Source organism: Mixophyes fleayi, chromosome 11, assembly GCF_038048845.1.
Source record: "Mixophyes fleayi isolate aMixFle1 chromosome 11, aMixFle1.hap1, whole genome shotgun sequence".
In the NCBI taxonomy this organism is placed as follows: Eukaryota; Metazoa; Chordata; class Amphibia; order Anura; family Limnodynastidae; genus Mixophyes; species Mixophyes fleayi.
Genome location: NC_134412.1, coordinates 93,187,826 through 93,205,578, shown reverse-complemented (window position 1 = coordinate 93,205,578; position 17,753 = coordinate 93,187,826). Strand labels below are relative to the sequence as shown.

Sequence of the window (17,753 nt, the reverse complement as noted above, 5' to 3'; positions counted from 1 at the left end):
AGATGCATCGCAGCAGATATCGTGGATATCTGCTGCTTTGCATTCTGCTTCGTTTTGGGGAGTAGTCACCATTCAATAGTATGGTGACTGCTCCCTCTTGCAATCTAACAAGTTCCGAAAAATAGATTTTTTCGGGAACTTGTCTTGATAATGTACCAGCTGGAGCTGGCGTACATTATCATTAATGAAAAGTTTCAGTGCTGTCAGCTCTGCTACGAAGAGCAGAGCTGGACAGCGCATGTGTGGAGGGATCACATGATCCCTCCCTGTCATTCACACTCGCTCTCTGCAAACTATAATTGGCGATAGAGAACAGAGATGTTTGTGCGCATGCACAAGGGTTTCACTCGGCGCATGCGCACTGGAGTAAGAACAGGACCCCCGTTGACCACATACTGCTTCGGGAACGAAGCAGCTGTGGTAAGTATGATTTCAACTTCACAGGAACAGCAGTTTTTCGGAACTGCTGTTCCTGTGTTGCTTTTTTAATAAATATGAGAAATAGTTCAATCCTTATCAATGCGATAAGGATTGAAAACTATTTTTCATATTTTGCGAGTGATGATAAATGTGCCCCCTAGTCACAAATATGTTTCTGTGCTTGCACAAAGCAACTTTGCCTTAGCGACCGGAGAGAAGAGACAGACAACGGGACATTTAAGGTAAATGAAATCACCGCGGGGACAGCCTCCTTTCAGATGCGCTATCGCGGGATGATTTTGTTTAATAAACAATTACCCCCGTTCATTAATAAACAAGACCCTATTTTTTTTTCCTGTACCAAATTTACAGGTGATGCGAATGATGTTAGGAGCAGAGGAGTTGAAAAAAAAATAATTTGTGCAATATTTTTGATCAGCCTAAAGTTTTTTTTTTTTTTTTTAAATGAATGGGGGATATTGCCGAGCCCCAAGCAAAGAAGTGTGAAACTATCGCTAGTGAGAGTATTCACTCTTGCAAAAAAATTCTGATTTGTTGCATGGAATTCATGTTAAAGCAAACCAAAAATATTGTAATTTTTATAATAAATATGCTGACTTTATAAAATAATGAATAAATAATTTATGGGTGTTTGCAGACTGCCCTGTAATTCCCGACAAACTTTTGCCAAATAACAGATCTTACGTGTGTTAGGGAAGAGGTCTTCGTTCCATCTGCCTCAATCATAATCTGCCACCGCTGGGACCCCAAAGGGTATCCTTTGTATCCACCCCACTCTCTCTGCTCCCCTGCACACATGAACCCAGGAAGAGAGTGTGTTTTAGAACTAATGTAATAACGCATGCACAAAGGCAGAATATATGGGTGTATTTAATCTTTTCCAAGACCATAGATTCTGCTTTACACAAGCCCTCTGAGGTGACAATGACTGAATCAGCTCTAATTGAACAGGATCTAGCAAACCAAGCAATCTGTAACGATCGTAGGTTTGGAAACCACTTAGCCGTGAAATGTCAGCTGGACCTACAATAAATTAGTCATTTAAACCAGATACGTAATTAGCGCAGTGTTTGCTCAATAACTTCTTCTGGTAGAAAATCTGAAATTCATGTTACTATCCCATGTAAACACATCTTAATATGCAGCTGTCATTTAAACCAATAGGGTATTATTAAATATATATATATATATATATATATATATATATATATATATATATATATAGATAGTCTGGCCATTTTTCCTGTAGCTCTATTCCAAAGCTGCAGATTTTCCTAATTAGCGTGCCCTTTATGTAAAGCATAACACCCTCCTCTCAGATCAGGTGTCAGCATGTGACAATTTAGAATTTTGCAGGGGGTATTTCAAAGGTGAAAAGTTGTTATAAAATGCAAATGAATACAATATTTTCAAGGGTGCCATTACACCTGTACTTCTAGTTAAATGATCACATTTAGATACACATAACATGGGTATAATATACACACAATGCCGTGGTGCAAATTCAAGTTCTTCTCCAGAGGGGGGTGAGCGTGTATGTGTCGGTGGAGGAGGGGGGGCATACGAAGGAAGGAGCGCTCCTAAAAATGACCCTCTCTAGCTCTATATCATACTATTTTGAGGTGCATTGAGCACCTATTCTGTTCTCTGCTAAGAACAGCTCCTCCACATACACATACATCATATTCCGCAAAGATACATTACTAACAAAAACCATACGCGCATCTGCAAAACAGCCATGGTTTAAATTTGTATTTGCGCCGCAGAGTGGTCATTATGGACTTTGTAAATGCCCTCCACTGTTTGTGTGGGTGTATATGGGATCATTTACAACCTACTGTAAATTATAAGGATATGATAAGTCACTGAGGAGTTCTGGGATCATATACAGGTCACGGAATTGCGAGGTTACTTGTAAAATACTATATAGAAGTGGAAGCTGCTCAATCAATTTATAGGCTTACAGCAGGTGCTTGGAGGGTGGGGTTATCCTGAAAGGAACAAAGAGAAAAATCCCCCAGCACACTGCTACAGCCAGCAAAAGAGCTGCCATTTCTACTTGTACATAAAAATGCAAAAGTCTCAGTTGCACACATTTGCAAATGTATGTTAAGCCTCCCGCCATTCCACAGCGCTTTTGCTAATAAGGTGGTCCTAACTCTAAACATTGAGATTCCCATATATTTGGGCCATACATTAACGTGTTTTTAAATTGAGAGCTAACTTACCAAGAGGTACCCCAGAAACCTCCAAATGGTGATACAGCGTCAGCTGCTGACACCAACATGCCTCTCAGACAAATACAGAACTGGAAGTTGCACAATCAAAACTTTTGCATTTTTATGTACAAGTAGAAATAGCAGCTCCTTTGCCGACTATAGTAGTGTGCTGGGGGATATTTCTCTGTGTCTGTTCCTTGTAGAATCCAACATAATTTACAATAGGGAGTGTGTTATTCTTTATATACACAGTTTCCCAAAGAACACTGAAACAGTGACAGAACTCACCATTTACACAGTTAATAATGACAGAAGTTTAAACATATATTACTTGTATGTTATATAGTAAACCTACTCGTTATTAAAATACTACACAAAGCGAATAGGCGCTAATGAGTATATTAGGGCGCTTCACATAACCGCTGCTACAACATTAACAGGCAGTGTACCTGTTACTTGAGCAAGAACAACACATTTTTAAACTGGAGCGCGCTGGTTATAGTGAATTTTACATTTGATATGTATTATAAACCTTAAAAAAAACAATAAAATCACATATATATCACATATAGTAAGCCCGCTAATTGTGGCAAGTAGATAAATGTACTTTCCAGTTTCCTCAAGCTCAATAGTGCTCAAAAATTACTCATATTTAAATTGTCCAATCCCTTGTAACAAGATTTATTTAATCTAATGTATAAAATGTAGCTTCTCAGAAGTCCAAATATATACCTCCTTAGTGAAACCAAGAGAAATTGCTGGATTTGACATTTTTCTAAGGATATTTCTATATGTAGAGTCAGTAATCAGTGAGAATATATTCAGAGTTCAGGACCAATCCCACAAATATTCAGATAGTCACCAATTCAGTCCGTCTTAGGCAACATAGAGAAGCCATATGGAAAGTTCTCCTTACTGTCAGAAGATGAATTGATCGTTATACCTCTTACATCTAGAAAAAAAGATTCACTTAGTATATAGGAGGCTGGAACTCCTGACAACACGTTGTTCCCACAAGAGCAGATATAAACAATAGTCAGCATTGAGCTGAAGATGTTTAGCCAAACTTGCACACATTAGCGTTACTGACGCGTTTCTCCACCTCTTAGGGGCGGTGTCATCAGCGATTATATAGATATTACACATTGGGGCCAGCTGATCCTCAGCTGCCGCAGTGATTGCTCTCCAGAGTAATAAGAGTTATTGAGCATGATTAGGGACCCACCACATGCGTGGAAATGGAAGCCTGGTCTCTGCTTCCAGGTCCACTGTGATTATATTGCCTTCTCATGCGTGAACAGAACAGACATGGCAGCATTTCTTGTTACACACTCCCGAATGCATAATCTTGTTGAAGCCTTTGCCAGCGAGAGCCGACGGCAGCCCCATTAATGTATAAGTGAAGGGAAAAAGGCCAGGTCACCGCCAAAAACACCCATTTACACCGGCAGAAGGGATTTTACCGCCCTTTGATTAATCAGCCCCTGTAACTTAAGAGTAAGAATCCTAGCTGTCCTGTTTTATCTCTCGGGTGTTGTCATGGTGTGCGCAGGGCAGTGTATGAGTGTTTGTAAGGAAATGTGGGGTAAGGGACAGCCTAGTGCTTCAATACCTCTAGACCAAGCCTGTCCAACCTGCGGCCCTCCAGGTGTTGTGAAACTTCAAGCCCCAGCATGCTTTGCTAGTAGACAACCTGTTGATAGCTGGAAGGGCATGCTGGGACTTGTAGTTTCACAACATCTGGAGGGCCGCAGGTTGGACAGGCCTGCTCTAGACAGACCCCTGAAGGTATGACCACACCCCCTTAGTGGCATAGCAACGCCCCCTTTCCAAACTGGACTTGGACTGATAAAACATGTGACGTCCACCAATAAAAATCTGACAGAAGTGACACCCTCCGATAGCATTACCTGGATACCCATGGGGACAAATTTGCAGTGAATTTTTGCTGTAAAATCACTTGTCCTAAAATCTTTAACACAGCAGATTCTAAGTGACTGATCCTTCTCTAAATGCTTTCTGTGATCTGTCAGTGAACTAAGCGGCAACAGGATTGTAACACCTACAGGAACAAACTACAGTAACCAAAAGCACAATGGAAACCGCACAAAGACACTTTCTTTCACATGAAATACAGAGCTGAGCGCACAGCCAGCAACAGAAAGTGGGCGAGGGAGAGATTCATTCCTCTCTCTCTTCTGCAGCTGCAGTAGGGAAGTCTCTGTACAAAGTCAAGCACAGTTCAGTCTTGGTTTCACTCTACTTTACAGGCCGTATATAATCCTTGGATGCATGTCCCCCAAGATGCATTAGGCTAAGCTGACTAGCAGGGGATACATATGCTGTAACATCTGGAGCTTAGAAGACATGAAGATCCCCAGCAGATCTGGCTTATTCCCATTATAGCAGTTGCTTGTAGTCCTGTGTAACACAGACTCTACATGCATCCTGAGACAGAACATCATTCTCCGGCAAGCTTTCATATCGGCATATACCAGTAGCCGGCATCTTACTTACAGACATAAGATTACAGGAAATGTAAGTCTGTAAGTGTGCAACAGTTCTGAGGGTTAATACCTACTTACTTAGAAATTATATATATATATATATATATATATATATATATATATATATATATATATATATATATATATATATATATATATTTTTTTTTTTTTTTTTTCATATACACACATGTATATATATATTATATTGGACACTCCTCCTTAAAGTAAACTCCAGATCTTGGAATTTGGGGCCCAGTTTGGAAAAGAGGTAGGCGCTATTTACCTCCTGTAAAGCCAAGCAATGAGTGAACACTCTAGGTCTTCATCCCACCATCAAGTCAAGACGTTAAATCAACACGTATATTTAAATTAATAGGCATCCTTTCCCCAACTAGCCCCATTAAATTATTAGCCCCCACATTTGATACAAAGACGCAATCAACCCAACACTAAATTAATAACACATTAAATAAAGCGAGACCCCATATTAAATTAATAGTGCCCATTTGCTGCTACTTTACATAGACAGCCCTCCTATTACATAAACAGCCCCCACATTTAATAAAGAAACCACACCTGCTGCTAAATAACATTAATAGTCCCCATATTACATACGGAGCACCCACCAGCAGTCACATCAATATATCCCACTACATTACATTGATAGTCCCCACACTGTATTAAAGCCCCCATATTACATTAATAGCCCCCACCAGGACCCCCATTATATTAAAAAGCCCTAGTACACAGGAGAGAGAGCCAACTGAACCATCAGGGAAGAGGGGTGGATTAGCCACCTGCACTTATTGGCTTTGCACCATTTCTGTCAGCCTAGAAAGCCTGTCCTAGACTCAGACAGAGATGAACCAGTTAGAGCAGGGTAAATGACCTCCGCTGTATTTATATGGGGCAAGTCACCAGGAACAATGCAAATGCCAGGGCTTGCCCCCTATGGCACACTCACACTGTACAGCTGCATGCCCACTCACAAAGTAGCAGGGTATTTCTTCTACAATCAGAGCTGTGTGATCTTCAAGCTGAAGTTTGTCACCAACTTGGCAGCTGGCAGCTGTGCACGCTCCAGAAAAGAGGAGGTTTGTTAGCTCTGCTCTTAATGTAGAGAGAGAGAACTCTGGCCCACCAAGGATCTCCCCGGTACACAGCCATAAGAATATTACTACAGCAACAAAAGGGACAATGGAACATAAGGAAGAGAACTAAACCAAAAGTAAAAAAACTTAGGAAACACAATCCTTACAGACAGTGCACATCATAATTCAACTGAAGCCAACCTATATAATATACATTGTGATTTAGAGGAATGATAATCAATATATTATTAACTCTAATAGTGAAATCCTTCCTAATTCCTTTCCAAACTCCCTTACCCAATAATATAACCTTTCCTTTAAACGTGTCCACTTATTTTGGTCTCGTCTCTCTCTGCATTGGGCTTGATGGACTTCTCTCAATAAGTAGTGAAGGAAGAGTCACCATGAAGCTCTGCCCACCTAGAGTACCGCACCCTTTCATGTCATAAGTACAAGCACATGCATCTGTGACACATGCTGATGTGTGAATTGGATGCATGTGCATACATGTAGCATTGTAGCACCTCTTTCACTTTAATTACGGATTGACCACCGTAGAAAATACTTTAATAATGTCCAGGGGGTGAGTGTTTTAATAATGTTGTTTAGCTGCAATGCTCTCCTGCATGAGAATGTGTCTGGTGTTAGGTCAGCAGGAAGTTTCTTTGTTCTCCTGCAAGAGAATGTATGTCTGGTGTTAGGGAAGCAGAAATCTGGGACGCTCTCCTGAGTGTGTGTCTGGTGTTAGGGAAGTGGGAAGCTGGGGCGCTGTCCTGGGTGTGTGTGTCTGGTGTTAGGGAAGTGGGAAGCTGGGGCGCTGTCCTGGGTGTGTGTGTCTGGTGTTAGGGAAGTGGGAAGCTGGGGCGCTGTCCTGGGTGTGTGTGTCTGGTGTTAGGGAAGCAGAAATCTGGGACGCTCTCCTGAGTGTGTGTCTGGTGTTATGGAAGTGGGAAGCTGGGGCGCTCTCCTAAACGAGTGTGTGTGTCTGGTGTTAGGGAAGTGGGAAGCTGGGGCGCTGTCCTGGGTGTGTGTGTCTGGTGTTAGGGAAGCGGGAAGCTGGGGCGCTGTCCTGGGTGTGTGTGTCTGGTGTTAGGGAAGTGGGAAGCTGGGGCGCTGTCCTGGGTGTGTGTGTCTGGTGTTAGGGAAGTGGGAAGCTGGGGCGCTGTCCTGGGTGTGTGTGTCTGGTGTTAGGGAAGTGGGAAGTTATCACAACGGACATGACCGGGCTGCTGTGTAAACCAAAGACTGTACCACTCACAGCTGCTGTGTATCATCTAAAAAGAAGAGACAATTGAAATTCACACTGTTGGGGCCGCTGTTTAATCAACTAGGAGAAAATTATATTGAATATTATAAAGCACTGTGTCACCTAACAACTAACACAATAAATTAGAGTCTTCCCCAGCCTAATTAGCATTCTCTGTATAAAGCAGGGAATTTTCTAAATTACCTGGCTAGCCATAGGTTGCCTACTGAAGATATTAATAGATAAAAACAGAATTAGAAGTGTAGAGACATAAGAATTTCTGGAACAATTGATTAGCATGATATATAGTTCTGGAAGGACAATTATATCAGAAAATGCTAATTAAGACAAGTGCATGCGATGCACAAATTAGGAGATGATACAGTATTTGAAGAAATTACCATTCATTATCATCAAAGTTGTCACTACAGTATGTGGAATACCAAAGCAGAGGCATTGCGGAAGAGACAACATGGGCATATGAACGCCTCAGTGTACACTTTCCTGCAGCAACATTTTCAGCCTGTATGTCTCTTAACCCCTTGAGGGCCAAGGACGAGTGGGACCCTATCTTAGCACTTTAGGGGGCCAAGTAGAGAAAACCCACAGATCACCTTCCCACCGTAATCTCTGGGTTTTCGGATGATGCCGCAAGAAAGGAATCTTTCCTCCATTAGAACCGCGTGTGCACAGCGGTGTCACAGCATACATGCCGGTGTCACAGCGCACACAGCAGTGTCACAGCGTACACGCCGGTGTCACAGCATACATGCCGGTGTCACAGCGTACAACCCGGTGTCACAGCATACATGCCGGTGTCACAGCGTACATGCCGGTGTCACAGCGTACATGCCGGTGTCACAGCGTACACGCCGGTGTCACAGCGTACACAGCAGTGTCACAGCGTACACAGCAGTGTCACAGCGTACACGCCGGTGTCACAGCGTACATGCCGGTGTCACAGCGTACATGCCGGTGTCACAGCGTACACAGCAGTGTCACAGCGTACACGAGCGCAGTCTATTCAAATGCCAGGTGGGGGCAGGTTCTTTTAGATTGTTTATCCCGCTATCCCTGGCACTTAGGAAGCTGGGGACACCTTTTTTGGGAAAAAAGAAGTCTCCTCTTTAAAATGATGAAGCCCCTGTTTATTTTACTGCCTGTTAATCATTTACGATTAGCTGCATGCGCTACTAATGTGCACATATTTACGTGGTGCAAACCGACTTCAGTCCAACTCTAAAAAAGGCCCCATCAACCCGTTTTGGAAAAATACTACTAACAGCGTAGGTCTATTATTCACATCACCCACGGGCTGGAGATTATTAGTGTTATCTAGTAACAATGTTTAAAAGATGCAAATTTGTATAACAATCATCAGACATTCATTGTTTAATTTTCTAAATTATTTTATTTCAATTAAATGTATGGTTTAAGCAACAGACCCATCATTTTAGCATTATTTGTACTTTTATTATTTATTTTTTGCATATTATTGTCATCGATCTGTATGGGACTCCACAGTGGGGAAAACAAAACAAACATAAAACATGTGGTCGACAACTAGAAATTAATTTGGTCGACAATTGAAATGTAGACAGTATTAGGTAGCTAGGGGTAGGGTTAGGTATATTATTGTTGACCTAATAATACTGTCTACATTACAATGGTCGACCTAATAATACCATTGATGTCATTATTGTTGACTTTCCAACCCTGTCTATATTATGGTGTCGACCATATAAATGTGTTTGTAGTATTCGTAGAAGTCGGGTTGGCTCATGAAACGAGATGGGTTTTCAGAGAGCATTTAAAGACGTGAAGGAAAGGAAAGAGTCTGATTGAGTGCAGTAAGGAATTACTCCATAAGAAAAGTCTTGTAGGCAAGAGTGAGAGGGGGTTAGGATAATGGAGGCAATGCCCAAGACCCAAGGAAGCTCTAAGGAGGGAGGGAATCATCATCATCATCAGCTATTTATATAGCGTCAGCTATTCCGCAGCGTATTTTCCAGATTTGAGATTTATAAAGGATGGCTTTGCAGGTGATGGTGAATCATTTGAGTTGGAATCTGGAGGGTACGGGAAGCAAGTATAAGGATTTGCGGACTGGTGTGGATCTGCGAGAGAAGGACACCAGTCTTGCTGAAGCTTTTAGAAAGCATAGTAATCAAACTGAGGTACATAAATATCTGTTGCAATAAGGATACTGAGCCTATTAAATAAGACACAGAGCAACAAAAAGATTTAAAACACAATGGGGGACAAAGGGTGGTGGTCCGGGAGGAAATCAAGAATGTTCAGGATAGGTATGGAGGTCTTAATGTCACACAGAAACCAAGTTGACCCTGACCAATGGAGGTATATTTCTTAATGTACTACTGTCCCAAGTCCGACCACATGAAATGAAATGTGTCCATACTATTAGACAGAGTGTGGTCATGTATTCTACTCTCCTGTCATCTATGATAAGTGATGATCTCCAGCCTTGAAGTGATGTTGGTCGTGCGTGCTTTAGCGAAATAAGACGTCCGACTGCTATTAGGAACGTGATCAATCAGCTTCCTAGATGACACATTTCTACCCAGGAAAGGCTCATCGCACAAAGTAATATATCAGGAGGTATTGGTTATTGGTTAGTTATGTGATTTCTAATAATCCTGAGACTGATCCAGTAACTGATCCAAGGACTGTGATACAACAAACCTCTTGGTGCAGCCAAGGGGGTGCGTATGGTGTCTAATCTCTAATCTCCATGCAATAACATATATATATGTATGTATTATTAATTACATCAACATTTATTATTTTCATACTATAATAATAATGCACATGGGCAGAAATGTCCGTTTCATCCACCACTTCTGATGCCTACGAGTAAAAAAGTGGGTGTGGCTTAGTTAAAGCCACAATAAACCTTTACTTTTTATAGAACACACATTAGTTTGTCATGTGATTTAATCAGCGTGCCACATTGAAGAAAAAGAAAAAAAAGTAGCAAATTAACATCGCTGGAGAGAAGAGAGAACTAGAACATTTTATTCTTTAAGTCTGATTTGTCACAAATTATAGACAAAATAATGGAAAATTGTATAGTTGTTACATCAAAGACATGGATCTGATTCTTTAATTGCCAAACACCCTAAACTCTGCTGGATGCTGACCATTTTTGCTACTGCCATCTGCCTTGACCTCTGCCTGTTTGCTGACTACACATTAGATTTCCGCCTGCCCTGACCTCTGCCTGGATGCCAGCTACTCTTTGCATTGCTGCCCACTCTGATCTCATTCTAGACTTTAGACGTTGTTTTTGCTTTAAACCTGGCCTGAGTACCTGCATGTCCACCTGTAGGCACAGTCTTCTGTAAGTTTGGACTAACATGATTTGCTTCAATATATCCCTGTGCCAGCACCTTTCTCAGAATAAGCCTCTACTATCAGAAGATATGGAAGCAACCAAGTACCGTTAAGCATGTTCCCCTCCAAAGGGAAAAAGCTCTGCTAAAGGCAAAGACTATGGTTAGCTTGGATCCATCATCACCATTTATTTATATAGCACAACTGATTCCGTAGCGCTGTACAGAGAACTCACTCACATCAGGTTTATTCTGTGAACTATGTCTTCTCAATGAGAAACCCTTCTCCGTTCTTGGACTGGTCGTGGTATGTCTTATCAATGTATTTATCAAATCTAATTAAGACAACTTATAATAAAGGTGCTGATTCCCCTATTAAATCTATAAAAGAATGATCCCACCCCATCGTGCCCTACCAGCCTCCACAACAGCTGTATTACCACATGTTGCCTAAATGCAATGACTGCTTCAATTCCCACAAGTAACAATTAAAGATTCATTTTTATCAGTACATGAGCATCATTCACTGTCACGTTAACCTGCAGCCAATTCATCAAAGTCATTCCGTATTGAAGACAAGTAACTTCTGCCCGGGACGGTGCTCAACCCATGCCTTACATAAACGAATAAACATTTATAATAGTGTAGCGTATGCTATAAAACTTGTCTAAATTATTTAAACACTATTATACCCACTTACAATATTTGAATTTACATTGTTCCAGAAAGAAAGTTACAATTGTGTAACATTTTCCTACATTTAAACCCCCACCCCTCAGAACCACATTGTTGCCTCTGTTTGACCCATCTACTCCTGAGAAACTGGTAAGGAAACAACCACCGAAATGTGAGCTACACTATGTATTATTCTAGATTTCATGATCTTAGGAGACATTTGTCTTCTGCTAGTCTTACACATTGGATTATCGACGTCTCATTACAGGACATAAATCAGGTCGTAAGATGGGAGCAGATGGCACCTATCGGCCTATGGGAATGGTCATCTTCCGACTGCGCAAATAGGTCCCAAAGAAGTCATAAGTCATCCAAGTTCTTGACTCACAGGGCTGGATCTTGCCCAATTTGGCCACCCATGTGTTGGACCAAATTGGACAAGATCCAACCCCTTTGGTCTTACTGCTTGATAGCCACGTGACGAGCCATCAAACAGCAAGATCAGACTGTCCTGCAGCTTTATTGTGATGTTTACCTAAACTGGAACTTGATAGAGTACTGTAACCGTTGAAGTGGCTTAATCTTCTCAATTGGACTTGTACGTTATTAGACTTACAGTATCTCCTTGTTCTCGTAATTTAAATAGTAAAGTACTGAAAGATCTATTGCAAAGCAAAGTAAAGCACAAGGAACATTTACTTACAGCATCAATAAAGCACTATACTCTGACATTTCCAAATACCTAGCAGCATAAGTCATCACTTGGGATTCAGTTTATATGCGGAGGATGTCTTGCTTGGCTGGCACTTTATTTTGCTTACGCAGCTCTACAGTACTGAATCAAAGCATATTCGATCATGTACGGTGTGCTATAACCATAGAGAACGATGGAACTCATCTAGGGGCACATCAGATTGTGGCGCTACTGCAACTGGGAATATGTAACTGGTGAAGAATTGAATTGGCGCCAGCACAACTACCATAATTACACATCTTGAGTTATTTACAGTTCCATTGTAGCATGGTGCACCTGATATTAGGTCAAAAGAAGCTTTCCAGCATGAATGCCAGAGGAACGAGGGCAGGATAATTAAAACAAGGATATTTATTACGTTTTCGGTTATTTATCTCTGGTGCACGACATAATTTCGGATGGGAGTCAGCTGATCATTCAACGCTCAGAGGCGCCCACGGCATGGACTGATTACGTTTACAAGTCTTTTGAAACTCTGTTGCCATATATTTGAAGATCGGTATTAGTGCCATAATATAGTAACAGGTTTCTTCAAGCGTGTTTTGCTGTACAACAAATATCCTTTAATTGTGCTTTTGATACTTTTTATTTAATCAACACTGATCAATAGAGTTTACCATTTTCAATTTAGTGACTTTATCGTAAATTATACATTGTTTTAGAATATTGGACATTTCAGTTTCGATCTCACCTGTTCACAAATTTTTTTTATTTTTGGTTGTGTTTTGTGCTGAGAATTTACCGGAAGTGCTGTAAAACTTTCCAAAATTTTACCAATCTTTTGTGGCACACATTTCGGCGTACCCAGTGTCAGATTCTATATTTTTGGGAAGTTTGCCTGTAAACATTGGCACGCGAAATAGTTTTTTTTAGGGACACGATTGCAGCGATTCCTTCTGTGTCTGAAAAGAGACACAGAGGGACAATTGTAGGTTGTGCCAAGGAGTGGTGGCAGAAGTAGGAACAAAGGGGTTAGGTACAAATGTTGACAATGAAAATGTAGACATTCAAAATGATGACACCATAATGATGACATTTGGAGTGTCAACAGGTTGTAAGTCGTCAGTCACAATGTCTGCATAAAAGGGTTAGATTTAAACTGGCAATGCTGCAGGCAATACAGTAAAAAAATACCAAACAAACAAAAAAAGCCCTCAAAATACACACATACAACCGCAGTTTTCTGCCTGTATCTTTACACGCGCATTTGGATCCAATTTTGTGGCCAACTTTAAATAAGGCCCGTAACGTAAATTAAAGAAGCACTAAAGCTAAATCAAAAGATGCCTAATATAAAAAAAATAATAATATTCACAAAAATATACATGTAAGGGTATTGTTGCCTAATCTCCCATAGTTTTCAGGATAATTCTGAATTATTGTGAACCCACCCAGTAGACCAAGCTAGGCTCACTGGCATACAAAGTGGGTGGTGATAAGTCATGATGCCTGTACACACTATTTATGAACATTATTAGCAGCAGTTTTATGTAAGAAGTATTATGCATTTTAGATGTAAGGGTCCTTTCTAGGAGATGTCTACCAATAGTAGAAGTAGTTTACTAGTAAAGTGCCCACTGGAGGTCTGCGCAGCAGACACCCTCCCAAAAGCCGTCCAACGACTGATTCTCCTGGCTATACAATTTTTAATCTTTTTCAACACATTCTGGCTTGCAATGACCAATCGGTGCTCTGGAAACATTCCAGTGTGTCAGCAAGAAAGTTTCAAACTTCTCCCTCTATCGAAGAATCACCTGTTAAACAGTGAAAATATTCTGAGTACATCACACTCCTGCCATTCTGATATCTGGGGGTAGGGGGATTTCTAACTAAATAGGGGTGGACAAAATAATGTAACTTTTAGAAGTCAGGCAGGGAAATCTAGGAAGGAGCAAGGACAATGTGCATTCATGGATATTAACAGAAAGAAAAAAAAAAAAGTTAGACAATTTTTAGGCACATTGGCAACTGGGCTCCTGGGATTTTGGGCTAGCTGGTCCTGTAATAAAAATTCAATTAGATAATAAACTGTTCTATAATTAATCTCTGTGTCAGCAAAAGATATTTGTGGTAATAATGGAGTTTTATGATGGCCTATTTCAGAACAAACATATGACACATCCAAAACAATGGTCACATAGCCTATTGGCCTTTTCTAGTTTTATAGATCGAAGGCCTTTACGTCCCAATATTTGGTTAAATATTCTGGTTGGACTCTGGGATGCTTTATGTCTGGAGACTATTTGGCATCCCAGCGGTTTTGTGTGGGAGTTGATTTTAGCTAGTTAATGGACTTGGCTCTTTAGCGCAGTTATTTCCAATATTATGTCAATTTTCTTTGATTGACGATTAAGACTAGAAGATCCTTTCCAGAGGGAAAAGAATGTTAAATTTTGCTTGTGGTCACTACAAAGCAGAATTACCATCTTCTCTGTTCTCTATGCTGGATTGTGTAAGAGTGCTGGGCAGCATTGTCCTCTTCTCTTTATAACGGTCTAGGACCTCTATTATAATATACACAGAGATCCTATCAAGTCCTGAGACTCCGTAGAGGCTCCTCGTCTTCACGTGCCCATAGTTCAAGTTACATAGTAGGAAATATCCTGCCTGCGAGCGGCAATGCCCAGGACCTCCAGGTCTAAACTGGAATCTGTGACACAAAGACACCATACCACATGCATTTCATCTGAAATACATTGCAGCAAGTATAACTATTCGGTTTAGCAAATTTGTACGTATCAATTAACCGTATGTTTCCATCAGTAATATTCATGTATATGACCCTGAGAGGGCTGGGACATCTTACATTTCATATTGTGAGACTAATGAGACAATGCAATTGATTCATTTGTATTTTTAGCCATATAAATTAGTTGGAAAACTGTGACATTAGGTTGACGGTGCCTGAAGAGCAGAGGTGCAGGTTCCCATAGTTTTAGCAAAGTGCGCGATTATGATCTATAGTCTAATTAAACTGTTAGAAACGACTTCATTAAGGAGGTTTTTATCTGGACAGTTACAAAGGAGGCCTAGGAAAGGTTGAGGCTGGTGGACTGAAGGTCTCTGAATTTCTGCAGATATGTTGCTAATGATCATTACATAAATGTAATGTACAATTACTACTCGCTGGTGTCATTAATGTATGTGATGCATGAAAACAAATGCCTGGCACGATGGACTTTTAATTCCATACCAATGAGAGGGCAACAGTTTGCAGAATACGGGTCTGCTGCAGTGCCGTGAAACAGTGCTGGGGGCTTGGGCCTTTAGACCCTTCCCAAAAAAGAAAGTTCCCTGTTACTCCCTATCCCCCGAAGCCAAAAGGCCTCTTAGGGGGACAAAGATCTTCGGACACCCCTTCGCCGAAGCTAGGGGGTGCCCTTTTACATCCCCAACCCTCGGAGCCGAAAGGGACCTTAGAGGACAAGGGTCTTCAGGACTGCCTCCGCCACAAGGCTCGGGCAGTCCCAATGCCTGACCCTCCAGCGACCCGCTGGAGGGACGGGCATGGGGTCTTAATTGGACTCTGTATATATCTATAGTATTATATACACAGCACTGTAGGCGTATAAATAATTCTATGGATGATCTATAGTACTGTCTTAAACCTGTATTTGATATATATACACTCACACACACACACACACACACACACCTTTATATACTATGCTGTGTGATTTCAGCATAAGGCTGTCACATAGACAAACATGCAGCTACATACACCAGCCTAGGTGAGATCTCAAATGTGCCAGATATATTGATTGCTGTTCTACCAGTAATGTAACACTTATTGTTCTAGAGAATTAAACATGAAGTGTGGCTGTTCTACACCGGGGGAAAGAAAAAAAATTCCTGCAAAGACTGCAGAGCCATATCCACGTCACTTACAGCATCTTGTCACAAGTTTGATCAGATCTATCCCTTTTAATGTATTATTCCATTAGAAATCCATGTATCTTATATAACACTGCGCCGTATCTCATAGAACTGGTAATGATGGTCACACTCTCTGCTACCACCGAGGGAGACATGTTCCTTAGATACAGAAGGTGTTATGTGATCTCTCTAGCACAGTCTGGATACAATATAATAATGACTGTCACTGAATATTTTTATTCTGCCACCACACTGGCATCACACAATATATATATATATATATATATATATATATATATATATATATATATATATATATATATATATATATATATATATATATATATATATATTAATAAGATATTCAGTCAACAAATGCATGATATAAATGCAGTGTGATGTTTTATAGAGTAGTCAATCTCTCGTGCTCTAATTATCTATATCAAGACAGGAAACAATGTATGAATTATAGGATATTACACATGTTCTAAATACATATAAAAGAGATTGAATTTCGGGGACTACTCAGGGGAGAGGAAATACTCTGTATTCTCTGCTACACAGCACCCAAGAAGGAGGTTATAAGGGCCGTCTAGATTCATTTGGTTAGTTGCAAACTATCCACAGTGAACACAAGTGACAGGTTACAGGACTGACGCACAATCCTCCGAGTCCCATTCTGGTTCACACAGAACAGCAGTATAAACTGCGCCATTTTCCAGAGCTTTCCTCTGATCCGCTCTGGCACTCGTGTGAATAGCAGAAGCACACAAGCTCTGGAAAAAATGGTCTCTTGGACACGCCAAACATGCTTATTGCCCATGATGCTGCCCCCACATAACTATATACATTTTTTATATATATATCTATATATCATGTTATTTTTATGTACAAGTAAAAGAAGGAGAAAGACCTTTGTTCGTACGGCTCATTGAAACAATGCTTTATTCCTCCTGAACAGTGATGAAGTGAAAACTATTCTCTCATATACACTTGCTAGAACAAACCCAAAAACCATCAAATTCCAGGTATGTCATAGAATAAAGCAAAGAAACAGTGAAGAGAGATAAATGATCGCTTATTCTACAAAGATATTCTAAAATGGACTGGGCAGGTTTGTTTGTATCCCTTAGAAAAGATTATAAATAATTGGATTATTCACGCATGTCTTTAATTCTCTAATCAGTCATTCAGCCTATCAAGTCACTCTGCTGTTTGGTATCATCGTGTGCACCACACTGAACATAGACCGGAGAAAGCAAAGGACAGAGTTGTCTAAAGGTGATCAGAAGGAAAATTATAGACTAAAGGTAAAGGGTATAAGACCATCTCCAAGCAGCTTCATGTTCCCATAACTACAGGTGCAAATATTTGTTAAGAAGTTTAAATTTCATGGGCCTGAAGCCAACCTCCCTGGACACGTCCGCAAGAGGAAAATCGACCCCATATTAAACAGAAACTTCCAAAGAGATACAAGCTGAACTCCAAGTACGAGGTACGTCAGTGTCTGATCAAACCATCCACTTTTGAAAGAACTACACAACAAAGCCAGACTGGAATTTGATAAAATGCGCACTTACAAGCCACAGTG

At 40.6% G+C, this 17,753-nt stretch overlaps 1 protein-coding gene across 3 annotated transcripts in view; it reads right to left on the bottom strand.

The window, feature by feature from the left end:
* B3GAT1 (beta-1,3-glucuronyltransferase 1) overlaps positions 1-17,753 on the bottom strand; it is a 125,582-nt gene that overhangs the window by 48,479 nt on the left and 59,350 nt on the right. The gene's annotated exons all lie outside the window — the stretch shown is intronic.